Below are 21,569 nucleotides of genomic sequence, written 5' to 3' on the forward strand. Positions count from 1 at the left end.
ATTTGATGATTTACAACATTCTAAGTGATCAATAGATATCGGGGGGACTCAATGGGGAGACGAGTGGCCTCCACAGAGAATTATAGAATACTATGGTCCTGCTACATGGGCTCAAGATAGGTCCTGGGGCTATCGAACTCCAGTTTATATGTTAAACCGCATAATCCGGCTTCAAGCAGTCCTTGAAATAATAACAAACCAGACTGCTTCAGCCCTGGAGCTTCTGGCCCGACAGCAGACTCGGATGAGGGCTGCTATCTATCAAAATAGATTGGCTTTAGACTACTTGCTGGCAGAGGAAGGAGGTGTATGTGGGAAATTTAATTTAACTGATTGCTGCCTTCGTATTGATGACAATGGGCAAGCGGACACAGATATAGCTTCTAACATCCGTAAGATATCCCATGTACCTGTACAAATGTGGAAATCAGCCTGGGATGCTGGATGGTGGGATTCATTGTTTGGAGGTGGTTGGTGGAGACAACTTCTGCTCCTTGTGGGATGTGCTTTAGTTGGAGTTATCATACTCCCCTGTTGTATTCCCTGCATTATACGTCTTATACAGTCTACTGTTTCGAAAATGACAATGTTGGCGACCCCAGTGTCAACCCCGCCCACAAGGGAATTTGCCCCTAGTGCACACTTAATGACATTCACCTCACTGTCCTCGGAACGGGTTCGCTTAATAAAAAATTCACACAAAATGCAACCTACCCTGGAGAAGGGGCAGTGGGAGGAAAACTTATAGACCAGAGCCAGAGAAGAAGCTGCGGCTCTATGTTTGTAATTCGGCCCACTTCCGCTCTGCTTCAGGGGCCGAAAGGGGGGAAATGAAGCAGGCCGCAGCCTAAAGAGAGTGGAAAATTACCAGAGGGAGCCAGTTTGAAGTTAAGCCCATATGTAGCATGATGTTAGTTCACCAATGACAAGTCTGTAACTATGGCATGTGATTTGGTTATGTATTCTGCCTGACAAGAATGTATTTAGGCAAGTTGCTGTCTGTGTTAGGGGGCTCAGTTTGTTTTGAGTGGCAGAAGTCACGCTGAGCCTTAGCCGGCTAATAAAGCACGCTTTCCTTCCTGAATCCTTGTTGGTCTCATTCCTGCACGACTCTTGAAGCTGCTACAATAGGGTTATCAGCCTCCAGGTGGTGGCTGGGAGATCTACCAGAATTACAACTGATCTCCGGGCCATAGTGATCAGTTCCCCTAGAGAAAATGGCTGCTCTGAAGGGTAAACACAGTACGGCATTATACCCTGCTGAGATCCCTCCCCTCTCCAAACCATGTCTTCTCCAGGCTCCACCCCCAAAATCTCCAGGAATTTTCTAACCTAGAGCTGGCAATGCTAGTTTCTTGTCTAGCTATTTCTTATGCCTTGGACTATACAGGTATTGTGAGTAACCAACATTGGATGGGTAGCTGTGTTAGCCTGTAGCAGCAGACTAAAACAGGATTAACAAAATGTATTCCAGCATAAGCTTTCATGAGCCAAAGTTCAGACTCATAGAAGCTTGTGCTAGAATACATTTTCTTAGGCTCAAAGGTGCTACTGGACTTCTGTTTTATTCTGATATTAAGACTTTCCCCTCCCCTCAATCACACTGTTGTATTATTTTGACGTACTTGCACTGTTAAACTGCTGACATAGATAATGCTGGTCACTAGGCCTAACTGGTTATCCTCAACCTGAGCCTGTGATCAGTGTACAGAAGATGTCAAATGCATTACACAAGCATATTATTAGGGGAATCATTTTTATAATTATAAATCTTTTAACTATAAGCCTTTTTGGCCTGGTTTCTTTTCTAGGGCATTGTGGGAATGAGGCTCAGCAGCCTCCTTTGTAAATTGCCCTCTTCCCTACTTTTACTGTCTCTCTCTAGGAATTGCAAAATAGGTAAAAGTAAAATAAAGAGGTATTTGGAATTACAACAGTGTTGTGGCTTTGATGGGCCAACATTCTCTTATCAAATAACGGATGTACCCTTCTTAAAGATAACAAGAGGTGCCAGATGGGTGTGCTAAATTTCACCCCTTTAGTCTATATGATCTGCCAACTTCTTAGAAATTACTGACTTAAGCTTGTTTGTCTTCTGTAAACTACCTTGCTTTTGTAAACAATTTTCTGATGACTTTGTAAGAAGGTATAAGGATGGGTGATCACTCTGTGAGATATGCATTTTGTTAGATGTTGTCTAAAGTGCATCAATTTATTTGAGCTTTTTCCTTTTGCTAATACATGCTGCCTTGATTTAATTAAGATCCATTGTCTGAAAAGGGAGACTCCCTTTACTGGGACATTGGGAATCCCCTCACACATATACAAAATATACATCTTATGTACAATGTCATCTGTGTAAAGAGTGTATGAGAACTCTAAAGATTACTTTCCATTACCTTCAACACGGTTGTAGACAGGAATATCTGACAGTAAGACCTTAAAATGTTGCCCATGTGATCTAGGCTGGCATGGGCTGACCAATAATGGCCGGGTGAATGGCTGTATATGAATGGAAGATTCTGTATGCTGTGGGATAATCTTTAATTAAACAAAGTAAAACTAATGGATAATAAAGCAAAACACTGAGATTGTGATGAGAACAAAAAATAATACAATCTTTGAGCAAGAAGGGGCCTTGTAAGCTATCTAGTCCAATTCCCTGTTCAAGCACAATAAAATCCAAAGGCTGCTGGCAGGCAGCTGCCTAGCTTCTGTCTGAACCCCACGCCATGAGGCAAAATATGCCTGTCCATCCCTATTAATTGGTTCCACTGTTAAACTGCTCCTACAATTAGGACTCGGAAGTTTCTCCTATTGTCAAACTGACATTTTCCCTCCTGTACCATGAGCCCATTGGTTCAAGTCTTGCCCTCTACCACAGCAGAGGACAAGTCCTTGCCCCTTTTTGCATGGCAGTTCTACGGGTATTTAAAGAGTATGATCACTTCCCCTCTCAGTCTTTTCCAGCCTAAATGTACCAGGTCATTCATCCTCTCCTAATAGAATTTGTTTTCCAGACCCCTGACCATCTTTCACAATTCCAAAGGGGTAACTTGTTAGTCTGTTAGAGAAGTCCAGTGATGCCTCAATGACTTACAAAATTTATTCCAGCATAGACTTTTGCAAGCCACAGCTCACTTCATAGATGCAAGGCCATCTTTGTTGCCCGTCTCTGAATCCATTCATGTTTTTCTACATCCTTCTCAAACTGTGGTGCCCAGAACTGGACATCATATGCCAGCTGTGGTCTGATTAGCCCAGTATATGAACAGAAAGAAAAACAATTTTTTAAAAATAAATTCATGATTTTTACAAAAGTAATACCTATTTTGTTGACCCTTTGTTACAGCAATTATAATTTAAGAATGAGAATAATAATTATTGTGGTTTGCTCCTTAAAATATTGATATAAAATATATCAATAATATGCCAGCATCTACAGTACATTTTACAAAGCTATCCCTAACTTTTTTCCATAAGGCAAGAATAGGAAGACAAGGGACTGTGTATTACTAGGAAGGTGCTAGAAAATAGGGAAAGTTAGAATACATGAGAGGTTTATTATGCCCCTTGTAATTTGACATACAGAGTTCTAATAACGTAGTTTATCCTTAAGGTATTAGAAAGTGATTCATAAGACTTCCTTGTTCATGATATCAATGGAAATTATGAGTGATTGTGATTAAGGCGGGACTTAAACTTTTCTTTGGGCTTTGCAAATAGATCACATTAATTTGTGTGCTAAAGTTAATTTAAATGAGCTGAAAATGCTGTGATATGTCTTAAGTTACAAGTTTTGATGTGCAACCTGTACTCTGGACAAGAAGCTACTGTCAGAACAGAATATGGGGAAATAGAATGGTTTCCAATTGGCAAGGGTGTCAGACAAGGATGCATATTATCTCCCTACCTGTTCAACCTCTATGCAGAGTATATCATAAGAAAAACAAGATTAGATCTGGAAGAAGGTGGCGTGAAAATTGGTGGAAGGAACATTAATAATTTGAGATATGCAGATGACACCACACTACTAGCAGAAAATAGTGAAGACTTGAAACGGCTACTGATGAAGATTAAAGGAGAAAGCACCAAAGCAGGATTACAGTTGAACATCACGAAGACAAAAGCAGACTACTGAGGAACTACACATTTTTAAAGTTGACAATGAGGAAATTGAAATTGTTCAAGATTTTCTATTCTTTGGTTCAATCATCAACCAAAAGGGAGACTGCAATGAAGAAATCAGAAAAAGATTGAGACTTGGAAGAGCAGCTGTGAGGGAGCTAGAGAACATCCTTAAAGATAAAGATGTCTCTCTGGGAACCAAGATCAAGATAATCCAAACTATGATATTCCCCATTGCCATGTATGGATGTGAAAGTTGGACAGTGAAGAAAGCTGACATGAAGAAAATTGATTCATTTGAAATGTGGTACTGGAGGAGAGTTGCGGATACCATGGACAGCCCAAAAGACAAATAAGTGGGTACTAGATCAAATCAAGCCTGAATTCTCCATAGAAGCTAAAATGACAAGCCTAAAGCCATTGTACTTTGGTCACATTACGAGAAGACAAGATTCTCTGGAAAAGTCAATAATGCTAGGAAAAGTGGAAGGCAGTAAGAAAAGAGGAAGACCTAAACTGAGATGGCTTGACTCAATAAAGGAAGCTATATCCTCCAGTTTGCAGGAACTGAGCAAGTCTGTTAATGATAGGACGTTTTGGAGGTCTTTCATTCATAGGGTCGCCATAGGTCGGAGGCGACTTGAGGGCACATAACACAAGTTTTGCAGAGTAAAAACCAAGAATGTTTAAAGATATAAGCAAGTTTTCCATTGAATGCAGAGATACATTTAAATTGGCTTTAGACTTTGAAAAAAACTGGAATTAACATAATCTAAAACTAGGACCAAATGGGTCCTGTTTTTAAAATGTATTGATTTATGCAGTTGTATTTTTCTGTCTTGACTCTCCAGAAAGTCTTGCTCAAGGCAGCTAACAAGAAAAATAATAAAATACAATTAGCTGAAAACAATTAAAAGTGATTAATAGAAGTCTCTAATAATAACATTCTCACCAATTACTAAATCAGTAAAATTAGCAGCATAAACATTTACAGACCACCAGCAGGTCACAGAAAGAAAGTTAAAAGTGAGAGGGAGGGAATCTAAAAGCCCGAGTGAAGAGAAATGTTTTAACTTAGTATCCGAAAGCCAATAAGGTAATTATCAGATGAGCTTCAAGTGAAAGTGTGTTCCATCACCAAGGAGCCACCACTGAGAAAGCTCTGTCCCAAGTTACCCCAATTTTGCAGGTGAGGGCACCATTAGTAAGGATTGAGAATAGTGATCTGACCTGGTTGGCAGGGCAGTACAGGAGGAGCTTACTGTACTGTCAATCTGTCATCTAAGAGATCATCATCCTTTTTAATCCTCTCCTCATGCCTCTAGGGGCCTTAATCTGGATAGCCCAGGTGAGTCTGATTTTGTCAGATCTCAGAAGCTTAGCAGGGTCAGCCTTGGTTAGTACTTGGATGGGTGATCTCCAATGAAGACCATGGTTGCAGAGGCAGGCAATGGGAGACCACCTCTGATAGTCTCTTGCTGTGAAAACCCAACCAGGGGTTGCAATAAGTCAGCTATGACTTTAGGGTATTCTCCTCCACCATGCCAATAGGGACTTGAATAGCACTGTGGGTTGACCTAGGCCCATAGGAATTCTTTAAAGAAGGCAGAGAGACACTTTTGCTACTCTCTTCAAAATAAGATGCATTCTATACTTTTCCTCAGTTTATTATCTGGAATAGACCTTAAGGTTTGGGTATTTTGTTGTTCACATAGTTACTGTAAAACATTCAATATTCTGATTTAGTAATTGTTTGTTATATAAATACATTTTTTTCTTTTTAAACAAGCTTGTAATATGTTTCTCAAGTTGTTACTGAACACATTTTACTCCTGAAAAGCAGGCTAATTGCTTCTTCCTCCCTACTTCCTAGCTACCAGATAATTAAAGGACCAAACCAGAGGTTGTTCTGAACTCGGGAAAGGGTTAAGAATCGAGTGAGTGAACTTGCCGCCGATGGCGTATATCTCTTTTTAAAAAGGAATAGCAGGTAACCAACTTTCTTTCCGTGAAGGAGATTTGCTGGCGTGGGAGCAAGAGAGCGTTGCCGTAAACAACAGTTCTGCGGCGGCCGGGATCTGAAATCTGATTCCCTCTTCTGATGCCGGGAAGTGTCTGCAGTGAGTAGCCCTTTCCCGCCACTTCACGTTTCAGCTGGAGTCTCACTTCGCTGTGTAGGAATTCTCGGTGGAGTATTTTTGAGCTACCGCCGCCTCGCCACAGTGTCTTTGTAATTTCGCTCTGCAGAAATACCCACTAAGCTGGCGGTACCCTGGCAGTTTTGTTTGCAGGTTGAGGTTAATAGGTGACTGTTCTCTGTCGTGTGTGTGCGTGAGCGCGCGCTGTTTTGGTTATGATGCAGGTTTCTTATTAGCCCTGTCAAGCCGGATGCCAAGCTAGCAAACTCCAGCAGAGAGAGTTATCGATCCTTCAAAGACGGGACTTCTGCTGGCCAAAGAAAGGCGCAGGTTCTAGCCTGCAAGTTGCGGGGCCCAAAAATACCCACTGCCGCGCCGCTTGCAATCCATCACCTCAGGCGTCCTGCCTGCAGAGAAGGCGGGAAAGGGGCTAAAAAATATCTCCTACTAGACGGCGTCTGGGGAGGGCGGACAAGGAGGACTGGGGTGTCGGCAGCAGGAGCACTTCGAGTGCATAACAACATCTGACAGCCCGAGGGCCTGGAATGAGACAGGGCTCCCTCCCTCCCCCCTCCCCCCTCCCCCTCAGGCAGCCGCGTGGGCTCTTTCCCCGCGCGTGGGGCAGACAACAAAAAAAGCCACGTTTCCCGCCAGTCTCCTAGCCGAGCGGCGCGTGCTATTGCGAGGGGCGGAAGGAGACAAGCCCTGCCCCCCCTTCCCTCCGGTCATTAGCCCCGGGCAGCACAGGCGGCTCCTGCCTCATACTGAGCGCCCCCCACCCCGCCCCAGTCTATCCGTCAGCGCAAGGAGATTCTGGTGCCTCTGTGGGGCTCCTCGCTTGTCTCACCCTCCTCCCCCTTTTTTTCCGCTTGCGGCTCCTGCAATTTTCGCCTCATGCCAGGGGCGCTTCTTTAGCGCAGGGCTTGGCCAGTGCCTGAAGAGAAGCCCTGCCTGGCGTTGGGTGTGGCCTGGCTTTGGACCCTGGGGGGGGGGGTCCGGTCGGTGCCCGCGAGAGCAGGCACCGGCGGCGGCTGTGCTGGGCATCGGCAGGTGCTGGCGCTGGCCTGGGGGGGCCGCTGTGCTGCATTGCGGGGCAGGCGCCTCCTCCCACTCCCCTCCCTCCCCCGGAGGGAGCGTATCTGGGCTGGGCAGCAGCGCTGTCCCTGGGCAGGAATGTCCCTGCTCGCCCAGATAATGCTATTTATATCGCCGGCTGGCTGGGCGGCACCGCTCCTTGTTCCCTGGACCGCACCGGCCCCTTGGGGCTCCGTCTCGCCGCTCTCCCGCACTCCGTGCTACTGCCGCCACCCTAAACAGGTGAGTGGGGGCGGCCGGGGAGGGGCGCAGCTGAGCACCTGGGGCGCCCGGCCAAGGATGGAGTCGAGCCGGTGCCCCGGCTGGGGGAGGAGAGTGCTCTTCTCTCGCGGGCTGCGGTGTCGCAGGCAGCCCACTGTCCGAAGCCTATTTATAGCCGAGATCGAAAGCACTAGTGAAAAACGGTGGGAAGGGGGTATGCGGTCAGTTCCTAACTATCCCCTCCGAGGCTGGCAGCCGGAGGTTGGCCCATGAGGCAGCACTTAGAATTGCCTCTTAGAGCCAACCAGAGACAGCGGGATGAGAGGAGAGGCTGAGGAGAAGTTAGGAGTGCTCCTGACCCTTCTTCCTGCAACATCTTGAACCCCAGCAGCACTCCTGGAGGTGGATTCTCCACAAGGAGTGCTGGGAAGGATACAGTGGTGGGTAAGCTTTCTCAAACTCCTTACCATGTCTTGGCTGTCCAGACAAGTGCTTATGATAGATTCTGGGCTGCCAGGAGGCTTGTTTGCCAGAGGCAAACTGGCCTCTGGAAGTTAAATGAACTTACAGGGAAATTTCTTGATGGGCCACTGCAGGGGGGCATAGAAGGCCACTGGCAGTCAGGAGCAAGCAGAGTCAAGCCTCAGCAACTCTGCCAGTGCCTCAGGGGCCACTGGGCTCAGACCCTTCATTGGCAATAGTAATCAGAGTTAGATAACAAACTGTTTCTACCCACATTGCTGCCAGATGCCCAGTGAAAACTATAGGTCAGCTGTTGCCCATTGTTGGCCACACTGAGCTGAGAGGTGCCTACAGCACTGCCTTGTACTACCACAGTGGCCACTCAGCATGGCTTGCTTCAGGACTGTTTTCAGTTCCCAGCCCACTCCCACTTGCTTGCTTAAATTCAGTCTGTGCTCCTGCTTCTTATTTCAGGTGACTTTTGGCACCTTGCACTCTTTTTCCATGCCATCCTATGTGGAGTTACACCTTTCTAAATCTTTGAAGTCACTGGCCTTAGGTATAACTCTGCTTAGGGTGACACTGTTAATTTTCTATAAAGCTCCCTTGTTGTTTTTCCTACAACAGAAGAGGATACCCCTCTGAAATGTCCCCCCTCCCCCAATGGAGCCTCATTATACTTCTTGTGTAGATACATATCCCAAATCTGGAAAGGAGTTAAATGTATGCTTGTAAAACTTTTGTTAATAGTCTTCAGTAGTGGAGTGTAGATTATTTCTTTTGAGGAAATCCAGTGATTGCTACATGGTGGAAATATGTGGGTAGTAAGGGCTGATGTAAGCAAAATGTGGCAGCTTTGTGCCATTTGGTGAATGCAAACAAGATATTGTTCTGTATTGTACATGCAGCTCCCTTAGACCATTCATTTTTAGCAAAAGGTATATTTGAGTCTTACATTACAATATAAATGCAGAGGCTCCTACATTAATATATTTTATAAAACTAATTAGTCTAGTTTGTTTGCGTTTTTGCACAATGGGACCCTTCATCTTTTAAGTTAATTTCTTATTTGAATGTGGTAACCTAATATTTCATGCATTGCATTTCCAAGTCTTTGTATTAGTCTTGATAAACACAGTGAAGACAATTATCTCTTCCTCTTCCCCATTCTTGATCTTACACAATGGCAGGATGAGATCACTGTGTTCTCTTACAGAATGTAAGTTACAGAATAAAGATATTATATTTTAATGAACTGTGACTTAAAAGCTTTGTTTTTCTTCATCAGGCAAAGGTATCTTGAAATGTTAGAGATTCTTAGATCTGTCAAAATCAGTGAATCAGTGGAATCCTAAAACATCATATTTACTTTTTCTCTAATCTGCATAGGATATGTGAAAATACTAGATGCTTTAGATCTTTCTGTAAGTATATGAAGAACCTGGTGTTAGATTTGGAGGAGATTTGTTTCTTCACAACAACTCCAATATGTAGAACTGCAGTAGCTTGAAATTGACAAACACTGGACAAAATGTATTTGACTTGTTTGGCCTGAGGGGAATCTTGAGTTGCAACTTTGATTTGTTCATGGTTGCTGGTATGACAAATAGAGCTAGTGTAGACTGCAAGATTGTATCAGTATTAATGTGCAGTTTCCAGACTGGAAACTGCCCTGTCCTGTATGAGATTATTTTTGCATCCTCTATGAAGTATCTTTAGATAGCTTTTTTTTTTAAAGGGACAGTTAGAAAAATATTAAATTATTTAGTAATGGAATGTGGGCACAGTACAGTATGATACAGTTTATAGATTTTCCAAGAGTTGTACTTGTCTAGCTTGAACATAAGTATGCTTAATACTTATAATAATAAGTAAATGTAGGATTGTACTCTTGGGCTGTTATTTCACAAAGCAAAAACTGGTGAAATTGGTGGGACTTGCTTCTGTCGATGTACCATATTTAATCAAAAGGAAGATGACCCTGAATGTAAGACAAGCCCACTAAAAATGTTATACACACAAAAAATGTATTACTGGACATAACTGAAACCTGTGTTTGAATGTAAGACACACGTACATTTTTTTTCTTTGATGGTATGCCTGAAAAAAACCCCTTGTCTTGCATTTGAGTAAATACAGTAAACATGATCAGGGTCAGGGGCTTAGGCAAACAGTTGCTACATTCCCATCTCTGCCAAAGAGGAATAAAGTTTTCTTGCAATGCCCAATATTTGTATAATCAATACTGGCAGTCTCTAATGTTTAGTAATGTAGAAAAAAATTTGGACCCTCTGCCATCTTTGAATTGTACTCATTATTCTTCGTGTCTGAATGTGGAGAGAGGCAGCAATATGCCTTTCACTTCACCAAAGTGAAAGGACTTTTTAAAGAAAACCTTGCCATTGTTTGCTTAAATATAATTTAACCTTAACCGTAGTTAGCTGTGGATAGCTAGGTCTCTGTGGACTATGCTGTTAGGTTTTTTCCCCCTCTCTAGCACCCTTCCTTCAACATGCCTATAAAAATTCTATTCTTAGTTTCTTATGTTTTTCCTTTGTTGCAGTGTACCTGTTGCCTGCCCTCCCCTGGATGGCCCAAGATAGCCTTATCTCCTCAAATATCAGAACCTAAGCAGGGTTAGCCTTGGTTAGTACTTGAATGGGAGACCACCATGGGAGCCCAGGGTTGCTACACATCTCTGTTTGTCTCTTGCCTTGAAAACCCACTGGGATTGCCATAAGTCAGGTGCAACTTGGCAATACTTTACACACACGTCTATTGCCTATCTACAGCCCATTTAGAATGCCCAGATCAGCCACCTTCTCTGCCAGGGATCTGGCAGAGAAGGTGTTCTTTTAACTGAAAGCACTAATTCTTGACATTTGCCTATTATCCTATCTGCCTTGACTCTACCTTTTTTTAAAAAAAAAGCTGCTTGGAAAATGTCCTGTTTTTTCATTCATATCTTCCCTGCCTATATTTTATTATAGGAAATTATGAATTGTATAAGGACTGATCTCCAACTATCCTGTGCCATGCCGTACTGATATTCTCATGGCTCCTGCAGATCCAGTAGAAATCAAGCATATTAAATGTAGGGTGATCACACATTCCAGCTCTCTTCCTTCTTCTAGTGGTCCTTTTAGAAGAGGAGAAAACTCTGTGGACCACTGTTCTGCAGGGCAAAGGAAAGACTCTTTGTATGTGGGCCATGCTATTAAAAAAAGCTTTAACTCTGCACCTGTGGCACCTAGATAAGTTTGTGAGGGAGTGATGGATCACCACCCTACCCTAACTTTGCTTCGCTTCTCCTGCAAGGTACTAAAGGCAAGCTAGCATACAATGACTGTGTCAATTAACCAAGAGAAAGAGTTGGGGGACCCCAAAGACTAGCTTGAAGAGGACTGAATATGATCTAGGATGCATGAAATGTTGAAAGCAGTTAAGAGTCAGTTAAAGGGGAAAGGGGGGAAAGATGAAATTAACCTGTTGAAACCCCTGAAAACCAGTGGACGGGGAGATCTGAGGAGGGGGGAATGTTCCAGATTATTCCTACAATTCCTCATGGGATTGTTCATCATTATAACCCATCTTTTCTTCAAGGAGCTCAGAGCAATTAACAATTAGATTATTGGTTTTTGAGGCAGAAGATTCATACATTTTTTTTGTAGACACATTGAAAGTCTTGTAGGGCTGGCCCCTCAGTCTCATATAATCTCAAGCTCTCGTACAGCCATCATTCAAGGAATTCTTTTCCTGAAATAGAAGGCAGTTGGCATGCAGAATAACTCCTGTGTATTTCATACTGTGATTGCATCTGTACCACTTTCTGTAAGTTTGGAAGATGTTTTCTAAAACTGGGGTAGAGACTGTGTTTGTCTTGATATGTTTAGTTGATACGTTATTAATGGAAGGCAGAATTTACATTTCTTGGCACTATAGTCATTCTTAATACATACATTCTTTTATTGAAATGTTACGAATAGCTTAGTTTACAAATGCAGATAGTTGACAATTGTCAGTCTTCTTGCTGTAGAGCTTAATCATGAAAACTGCCAGTTCTCTAGAATGAACCCTGCTGTGAAGAGTGATACAGCATCCTAACCTGAACACAATGCCACTGTTTTCCCAGCTTCATATTTTCTCAAGCAATGGTAGTGTCTGTTCATCTGGGATGGATAGCCTGTTGATGCAGGAAAGATATGAGCTGTTTTCAAACCGAATGTACATTCTACCCTTATAAGTTTTACGTTAAAACTAACAGTTATGTGTTTTGAAGTACCCTGTTTGCTGACTTATGTGATGCTGAAAAGTTTTCTCAGAGTATTGTCACAGATTTTACAATGTGAGCCGCAACTGTGCTGAACTGTGTGAACAGCTACTGAAACTGTGAAATCCATGCAATCTGGAAATATATATTCCCTAGTCTTTTGTACTGAAGGAATATTAAAAAAAAATTGTGAGCCTCTGTTGGTGCCTTGTTTTAAAATTAAAAGTCTTAATTGACTGATGTTAATATTTGGGATTGTAAAAATTAAAGCTGAGATCCCACTTTGATTAAGAATTGGCTTGATTCCAGCATTAAATGAATGTTGTAACAAAGCAAGAAGTCACTGGTTTAAGACAGCAGTGAGCTCATAACCTGTCAAAGCAACCATATTTGGTAGTGGCCAACACACTAGAGCTATAAGGCAGAAAGAAGCTCCATGGATATCATAGAATCATAGAGTTGGAAGGGGCCATACAGACCATCTAGTCCAACCCCTTGCCCAGTGCAGGATCAGCCTAAAGCATCTCTGACAAGTATTCATCCAGCCTCTTCTTGAAAACTGCCAATAAGGGGGAGCTCACCACCTCCCTAGGCAGCTGATTCCACTTTTAATCTACTCTGACCGTGAAAAAGTTTTTCCTAATATCCAGCCGGTACCTTTGTGCATGTAATTTAAGCCCATTGCTTTGGGTCCTACCCTCTGCTGCCAACTGGAACAGCTCCTTGCCTTCCTCCAAATGACAGCCTTTCAAATATTTAAAGAGAGCAATCATGTCCCCCCTCAACCTCCTCTTCTCCAAACTAAACATTCCCAAGGCCCTCAGCCTTTCCTCATAGGGCTCAGTCTCCAGACCCCCCTGATCATCCTTGTCGCTCTCCTCTGTACCCCCTCGATTTTGTCCACATCCTTTTTGAAGTGAGGCCTCCAGAACTGCACACAATACTCCAGGTGCGGCCTGACCAAGGCAGTATAGAGAGGGGCTATGACCTCCTGCGATTTCGACGCTATGGCCCCTTTGATACAACCCAAGATTGAATTAGCCTTTTTTGCCAGTGCATCACACTGACTGCTCATATTTAGTTTACAGTCCACTCTTACCCCAAGATCCCTTTCACATATACTACTGCCCAGAATTGTATCCCCCATCCGGTGTTTGTGCTTCCAATTCTTGTGGCCCAGATGTAATACTGTGCACTTGTTTTTGTTGAATTGCATCCTATTCACAGCTGCCCACTTCTCCAGAGTATTCAGATCTTGTTGAATTTTAATTCTATCTTCTTGGGTGTTTGCTACTCCTCCGAATTTGGTATCATCAGCAATATACTTTTCTCATTAAAAAAGCTACCGCTACATCTCTTCTTTCACCTGTTTTAAAGGCACAGTAGTTGTGTCAGGCATAGAATCTGAAAATTGTGTTATCCATGTTCGACTTTTCTGATATTCATGTTTAATGTCAGTTTTGTGTGCATGTGTGTGTTACGGTTGCCTTGCTATTTCATCTTTAAAAAGTACAGGTGGAGACTGCATCAGAAGTCTTCAATGGACTAAGCTTCCTAACAAAGAAAGCACAATATGTGATCAAACAAGTCAAATGTTCCCCATCAGCCTTGTATGGCCTGTCAAATGCTTGAAAACAATCCCTGTGTTTTGCATTCCTGAGTAGGCAGCAAAAACAGATATTTTACAATATCTCTGATAGGCTGGTATACACGCCTGATGAACTGTGCTTGGCTTGGTAGTTCAAAAATCGTGGAAACCTGAACTTTTATTGTTATGTAAGAAATTCAAGATTAATTCATATTCATTCAGTCTGGCTGAGCGTTTAGCGGCTGGAATGTGTTCAGAAATATCAGACCACAAAATCTTGAGATATATCTGTTACTTTTTTAGCATTGGGGGGAGGACTCCCACCCTTTTGCTCCCCAAAATCTATACAAACAGTATTAAAATAACAAAAATAAAGTAATACATTTAGTTTTTCCATTAGTTTACTGTATTTATTCTTGAATCATGACAGTTGTTTCAGGTCATTGTATTTGTATACAGCCAGGTAGGAAGCCTAATACACACTAACAGCTATCGTTGAGTGGTTCTTTCACTCTGTTATATGCCCCCCTGCATGTTGTTCCTTTCCCAATCAGAAATGTTTTTGAAAGGATTTGAGATGCCTTTCTTATATTCCATATTTTTGCTCTGAAAATCCTCCATTAAAAGTATAATTACTTCAAATTTGTGGAGTATATGCTAAAATTAGTGTATGGTGAACACAAATGACATGAGCACATTTGATCTCTGAAAAGTACCCTGTGTAAATGTGGTCTTCTGAAGTTGCAACAGTATACAAGTTGGCTAGCTGTTGAACGTGCAATTTATCCTTAGAGCCATCAGTATTAAAGAATGTTCACTAACTTGAAAAATTGGTTAGGATATATTGGGATGGCTAGCATTTGGCTAGCATTTGCACTCAGGCTCACGTAATTCTTACAGTAGCTCCTGTCCTACATCTCTTTTGCTCATGTAGGTTCCATGAGCCTCTCCATAGCCTCTTTGGTGGTCATAAAGGACCCTCCTTTTTTACCAGTGGAAAAGATGGTTGGATCTAACCCATTATAAAAGATGTGATGTTTCCAGATTATGGAAAGGCTTTTTTTCTCCTCTCCTGTACTGGGTTCACTTTTAATCTGCTTCCTGCCCCACCAATTACCCCCCAATCTACAGCCACTTATTTCTGATATGATTTCCTCTGTAACTTCTGAAAGCCCTTCTCTATTACCTCCATTAGTCAGTATGAATGTTTAGAGAGAGAAATCAAAGTATGTATTTCTTTTTGCTACCATGTTTGTCTTCAAAGAATTTATATAAGCAGAAAGGGGATTTTAATAGACTCACAGTGCAATCCTATGGAGAGTTACTCCAGTCTAAATCCATTGATTTCTTTTTTTTTTTTATTTTTCATAACTACAAAACACTACACAAGACTATCACAAGGAAAGGGGAGAGGGAAGGGACAAAGGGGGGTGGAAAAAGAAAAGGGGGGGGGAATGAACTACAAACACTAAACACTACACTTCAATGTTTCCCTTCATACTGTCATAATACAAAAATAGCTCCATAGGATAATGATGGAGTGGTTAATCATACAGAGAATAAACATTTCAAATTCTGATTAAACTTTCCTCCCCCTTCTAGGTCCCGGACGCAGTTCTCTCTGTGCAACTGCTGTTGCGGTGCTCTCCTCCTCCTCCCCCCCCTCCGGCTCCTCCTTTTCTTCGTTCTTGGTGCAGCAGAGTTCTGGGTTTTTATTCTCAAAATCCTTTAGTTGATCTTCTGATAATATCTTATAGGCCTGATCTTTATATCTGAACCATATTCCTTCCGGGAATAACCATTTGTACTTTATTCCATGGTCCCTCAGAAGAGCTGCAAACTTTTTATATTTAAAACGCCGTTTCCGGACTAGAAATGGAACGTCCTTCAAAATCTTGACTTTCAAACCCATAAAGTCCAAATCCGCATTGTATGAGTTATATAGGATGGTGTCCCGAATCTTTTTAGATGAAAAGTTAATAATGATCTCATGAGGCAACTGTCGCTTTGTTGCATATTTTGAAGAAGCCCGACGGACCTCCAAAATGGCGCTTTTAACCTCTTCTTTAGTCGTCCTCGCGGGTATCGCCAATAGTTCCGAGACCACCTCCCACAGATCCTCTTTTTCCTCCTCTTTCACGTTTTGGAGACGCAAAATTGTCTGCGTTCGTTCCACCTGTAGCCCGATCAGCTGGTTCTCCACCAACTTCAGCTCCTTTTTTGTAGCCTTCACAAGTGACGCACTTTCCAGAGCAGACTTTTCTGCCCCCCCCCCGCTGCTGCCTTAATGGTTTTCACCTCGCTTTCAATTAAGCCCACCCTTTGATCAGTTTCGTTCAGCTTGTCAACAAAGGGTTTTATAGCTTCCACCACCGCCCTGCGCACCAACTCTTCAAGCGACTCCCCCTTCTGCAAGGTAGCCGAGATTGACTTACCGAGAGCGGGACTTTGCTTCTTTGCTGCCATTTGGGGGGGGGCGCCAACAAAATTCTGGAACTCAACGAAGGGGAAGAGCGAGTCTTCTTCAGATCAACCTCTCCTTCACAAACGCTTGTAGAACAGAAGGGATTCGCTTGTTTACAGGCTTCCGCCTGTTTCTTTTACTTGCCGTTTCTCGTTGCCCGGCGGCACTCAAGGCGCCGCGCACGTCTGCCGGCCTCCATAGGGACAAACGGGCAATTCCCCCCCCCGCATTGATTTCGGGGAGTTCTTCCCGCCGCGTCCCGGACCCTGGCTCCCTCCCTGGGAGTCCTGGGGGCTAATCCTTGCGGATCAGCCGCCCGGTCAGGGTGCCCGGTCGTTTCCTCCCGGACCAGCCGAGAGGAGCGTCCGGCATGGCTGAGAAAACGAAACCGAATCCTAAATCCATTGATTTCAATGGAGTAACTCACCATAGGATTGCACTGTCAAGGAACAAAATCACATCTCCCCTCCCAATTCTGGCTCTGGTCCTTCTCTGTCCCCCTGTACCCTGTTCCTTCCCCCCACCCCTCACTTCCATTAAATTCAGTGAGAGTCTTTATACTTTGGAGTGTTTTAGCCTGGATAATGTTACGCTGGCATTATTGTTATGTATTGACTTAGCTTCTGTCTGAGCTAAGGCTCCTGAAGTCTTCATTACTATTGGTTGTTTCCTGCTGGCAGCAGCCAATCAGTGCTGTATAATAAAGACCAATCACTGTACTGTAAATAAGTTACTTTGTGTATAGTTAATGCAAACTAAGGATTCTAGTTATGTGTGCCTATTGGTTGTTGCTTGACAAAGGGGTGAGGCTTGTGTGTATATAGTTGGATCCTGTTGAGCCTGTCTTCAGTCTGTTTCCAGTTTTCAATAAAGCTGTTACTATGAGCTGAAATCTCAATATTTAATCATTATAGTGTGTTACACCAACATGGGACTTACTTGCCACCCTAAGCAATTTATTTTAGGATTGTGCTATTAAGGAGCGATCCTAAGCAGGTCTGCTCAGAAGTCTGTCCCATTTTATTCAGTGGATCTTACTTCGAAGAAAATGTTCTTAAGATTGCAGCCTATGTCTGTAGGCCTACAGCATTGCACAATGTTGCATTCAATGTTTTTCACTACTCCAAAGTCAGTTGAAAATTTTAAGCTTGTGTTATAAATTTCTTGACATTCCCCTACTTTAATAAGGTTTTTTTAGTGTGCATGGATGTTTTTTTTAACAGAACTATGAAGTTCTGTCTATTATAATTTTTCATAATTGTCTATGTCATGGCTCAGTCTGAGGGCGAGGTCTCCTCGGGAGGAGAGGAACCTCATGTAACCAGCCAGGACTTCTCAGGAGAAGAGGAGTTCTGTGTAACCAGCCCTAGCGCTGACTCAGCAGAAGCCAGCAATCAGGAGCAACAGCTGCTGGCCGATCAGAGCTTACAGCCAGCAGCTGAGACACCAGCATCCTCTGGCCCCAGTACCACAGGGGAAGCTCAGCCAGGGACATCCCAGGCTACAGGTGCAGCACAGCCAGGGGCCTTCACCCCCCCAGGTTCGCCCACTCCCAAAGAACGCCGCAGACAACGCCAAAGACTGGAACTGCAGGAGAGATGGCTCAGTGCTCGTCTCCTGAGCCGACGCCAGCTGCTGGAGAGCGATGATGAGTAGCATCAGGATGGAGCCCCAGCAGCTGGCTGAAAACCACACCTGGCTATAAAAGCCAATCTGGAGCGACTGCCAGGCGTGGAAGCAGTGTGTCGATTACCTGCAACCACTTCCTGGTACCTTGCGTCTTGCTCTTGCCTGCACCTTGACTTGATATCTGACCTACGGACTGGACTTGGCTTGGCTTTTGGATCCTGGACACACCCCTGGTGTTTACCTTGTGCTCTGACTATGGACTGGACCTGGCTTGTGATTCTTGAACACTCCTTGGCTTCGTGTTAGTGCTTGGACTACTAGCTTGGGTGGTCCCAGCCCATGACAGTCTGGATTGTTCTGCCTAACATACCTGCTTAGCACATGCTTCTGAATACAATGAGAGGTGACTTTTTGAACTGTTGATCCATGATTCCTCATAAGCTGAACTGGCTATAAAGTAAAGTCACTCTTGCCGTAGTAAAGATTACAGTAGCATTGACCCATGTTGCTGGGTCAGTTGTATCCAGAAAAAAATGGCACAGTTTTTAAACCAGATGTAATTGGAAAAAAAGGCATGCGTACAATAGCATCAAACTGCTTCTCCATCCTCATGGTTAGGTGCAAGAGCATTCTCAAGTTTTTAACTGGATCTACCAGTGCTAAAGGTACCCCATCCAAAGAGTGCAATGAAACTCCCTTGATATACTAGCCTTCCTGACCAGTATCACCTCCATCTTGCCTAGATTCAGCTTTAATGTTTGCTTTAGCCACCTGACCATGGCATCTAGGCACTGCCTGAGGAGTGACATACCAACACCAGCAAGTTTAATCAAGGGTATGTATAGCTGAGTGTCATCAGCATATCAATGACACCCAATTTCAAACATACGGATGATTTCATTAAGTGGTATCACATTCATATTGAATAACACAGGGGAAAGAAAGAACCTTGAGGCACCCCACACAACTTTCAGGACTTAGACTTTGCATACCTTTTTACCACTCTGTGTCCTCTCACCCAGAAAAGTTTAAAATTCAACTCTGGTAGCGCCCAAAGTGAGCTAATATCCTGGAAAACATTGCTGGTCTTTAAGGTGCTACTGGACGCAGATTTTGTTCTGCTAGTATAGACTAAACAGCTACCCACCTGAAACTACCTTCAGAACAGACTGAAACCAACACAAAGCCACTCTATGTATGCCCACCTGATAGCGCAATAGTATCATATGCTGCCAAGAAATTTACTTGGGCCAACAGAAAGGCATTTCCACTATCCACTTATAATCTAACATTGTCCACCTACTAAGGCTGTCTAGGTCTCTTGAAGAAAGAAGTGGGGCCTTGTGGGGTTTGCCACAAACTTGGTGTCCCTTCCAAGGATCCTTCCCTCTCCACATGCCCCCTTCCCTCCTGTCCTCTTCAGTCCTTGGGCAGTCAAGAGCCTTAACTGACTACCACCTCTCTGGTTATAGTGCTTTACTAGAGCATCCTCCCTGTCCCTTAGGCACCTCCCTCTTTGGTCAGGACATGCCTGAATATATGACCTAATATGAGGTGTGAAGGATGTTAGCAGAGTGGACATTTTATTAAGCAACTACTGCAGCAGTTAAGTAAATAGGAGAACAGTTGTAAAAATAGGGCAGAATTAATACAGGAACTGTACAACTGCACAGGGGCAAAATTTGCACAAGAATGAATCTGGCTGGAAAACAACTGCGCTCCCTAACGTGACTGCTTGATTCATATTTCAATACTTAATCCCAGTAGGCCAGACTCACCCTTTATGTGGGATCAACTCTGCCCCAAAGCAGCCCCTCTACCACTCAGCTTCAGAAACTAAACACCTTCCTTCCTTCCTTGAACAGGGCATTAGGGTTGCCAGCTCCCATTTATGAAATTCCTGGAAATTTTGGGGGTGGAGCCTGAGAAGGGTAGGGTTTTGGTAGGGGAGGGACCTTAGTGGGGTATAATGCTATACAGTCCATCCTCCAAAGCAGCCTTTTTCTCCAGGGGAACTGATCTCTGTAGCTTGGAGTTCAGTTGTAATTCTGGGAGATCTCCAGGCATCACCTGGAGATTGTTAATCCCAGGCTAAGGTGTGTTTTTTTTTTGCATATCTAAGATGTACCTCTTAAGAGTAGAACTAGAACTGTGAAGATCCACCTGTTAATGTACTCATTATCTTAATGGGATGGTATTTGGCATGTCACTGACCTTTATTTACTGGCCTTCTTTCTTGCAAAGATTGACAAGTTTCTAAAACAATCCAATTAAATAATACCTAACAAAGATATCCCTGCACCTTCACACAACCTTAACATTGCTCACCAGAAGCCAGGTTACATTTTAAAAAGCTTCTATAAAATGACTAGATGCATTTTCATCAGTCAGTAAGGTGTAGAAGTTACAGTGTTCAACTAAAATTTGGGAGATCTGGATTCAGATTCCCAGTTGGCCATGAAGGTTGCTGTTTCACTTTGGGACAGTCATGCTTTTTCTTTCAACATACCTCACAGGGTTGTTGTGAGGATACAGTGAAGAAGAGAGACTAATGTATGGTCCTTGGGGAAAGACAGGATAAAAAAACGTGTTAGAGACCTGGCTGAATCCACATTACCTCCGCGCATCCTGGTGTTACACTAAATGTTCGCTAAACACCTGGAAGTATAGCGTCTTTCTAGCGCAATTCAGAAATCGCGCTTGAAAGACGCTATACTTCCGGGTGTTTAGCAAACATTTAGTGCAACACCGGGACGCGCGGAGGTAATGTGGATTCAGCCCAGGAGAAGGGAATTCTATAGCTGAGCAGTAGCCACCAAAACTGCCTCTTCTTGTGCCCTTACAATTCTAATGGCACTCAGGAGGTAGACATAGGGTGTTCTTGATTGGTCTTAGAAATTGTGATGCAAGTGACAGAATCAGGCAGCTGGGGAACCAAAATGTCAGTATCCAAATAAAGGACTGTTGTTGAACTATCTGAGGAGATGGCTGTGGTTTCTGGGATGAAGAAAAGATGGAGAGTTGCCCCCTGCCCAGCTTACTGAGGGTACCAACGCTCCAGGTGGCCTGGAGACATGGGAAGAGGGTTAGTGGAAGCTGGGGAAATGGCCTGTTCTGTGAAGTGACCATGATGTATCAATCTTAAGTCAAGAGGAGGTGAAGATACATAACTCCAGGTGCAGAATACTATTACCCTTTCCAAAGAGATTTGGGCATATAATATTAAAAGGGAGAGATGGCAGTACAGAAATCTGAGAGCAGGTTCTATGTGGAAGAAAATTTCTAAGGTATTTTGAGTGTGTGTGTATGTGTGCGATGCTGTTATTTTATGTAACTGCCTTCTATTTTTAGTGTGAGATGTATGTGGAGCATTTGTGTGTCTTCCATGCTGTTGCAGATGAATTGATACTGGACACTCCAGTCTCTATGCCTTTTTGGAATGTACTGAATGTAGGTTAGAATTACAATATCCGCTTTGCAGTTGGTATGCTTCTGAGAAACCGTTCTGTGTATTAACCATTCTTGGCCCAACATTTTCATTACTCACTTCTACTGCTAAACAGGCATAGTCTGTTAAATGAGAGCTCTCCTTGG

The 21,569-nt window shown here is 43.3% G+C and overlaps 1 protein-coding gene across 2 annotated transcripts in view; it reads left to right on the forward strand.

The window, feature by feature from the left end:
* Window positions 1-7,505: 7,505 nt before the first annotated feature.
* Window positions 7,506-21,569, forward strand: part of SPTB (spectrin beta, erythrocytic) — a 147,368-nt gene continuing 133,304 nt past the window's right edge. The window contains exon 1 of one of the 2 annotated variants that reach the window (XM_054972835.1): window positions 7,506-7,583. The gene's annotated coding sequence lies outside the window, so the exon portion shown is untranslated. Of the gene's footprint in view, window positions 7,584-7,855; window positions 8,003-21,569 lie in introns of those variants that run through there. The other variant, XM_054972836.1, reaches the window with a different exon arrangement.

The sequence above is a fragment of the Eublepharis macularius genome, chromosome 2 (genome assembly GCF_028583425.1).
Source record: "Eublepharis macularius isolate TG4126 chromosome 2, MPM_Emac_v1.0, whole genome shotgun sequence".
Taxonomy (NCBI): domain Eukaryota; kingdom Metazoa; phylum Chordata; class Lepidosauria; order Squamata; family Eublepharidae; genus Eublepharis; species Eublepharis macularius.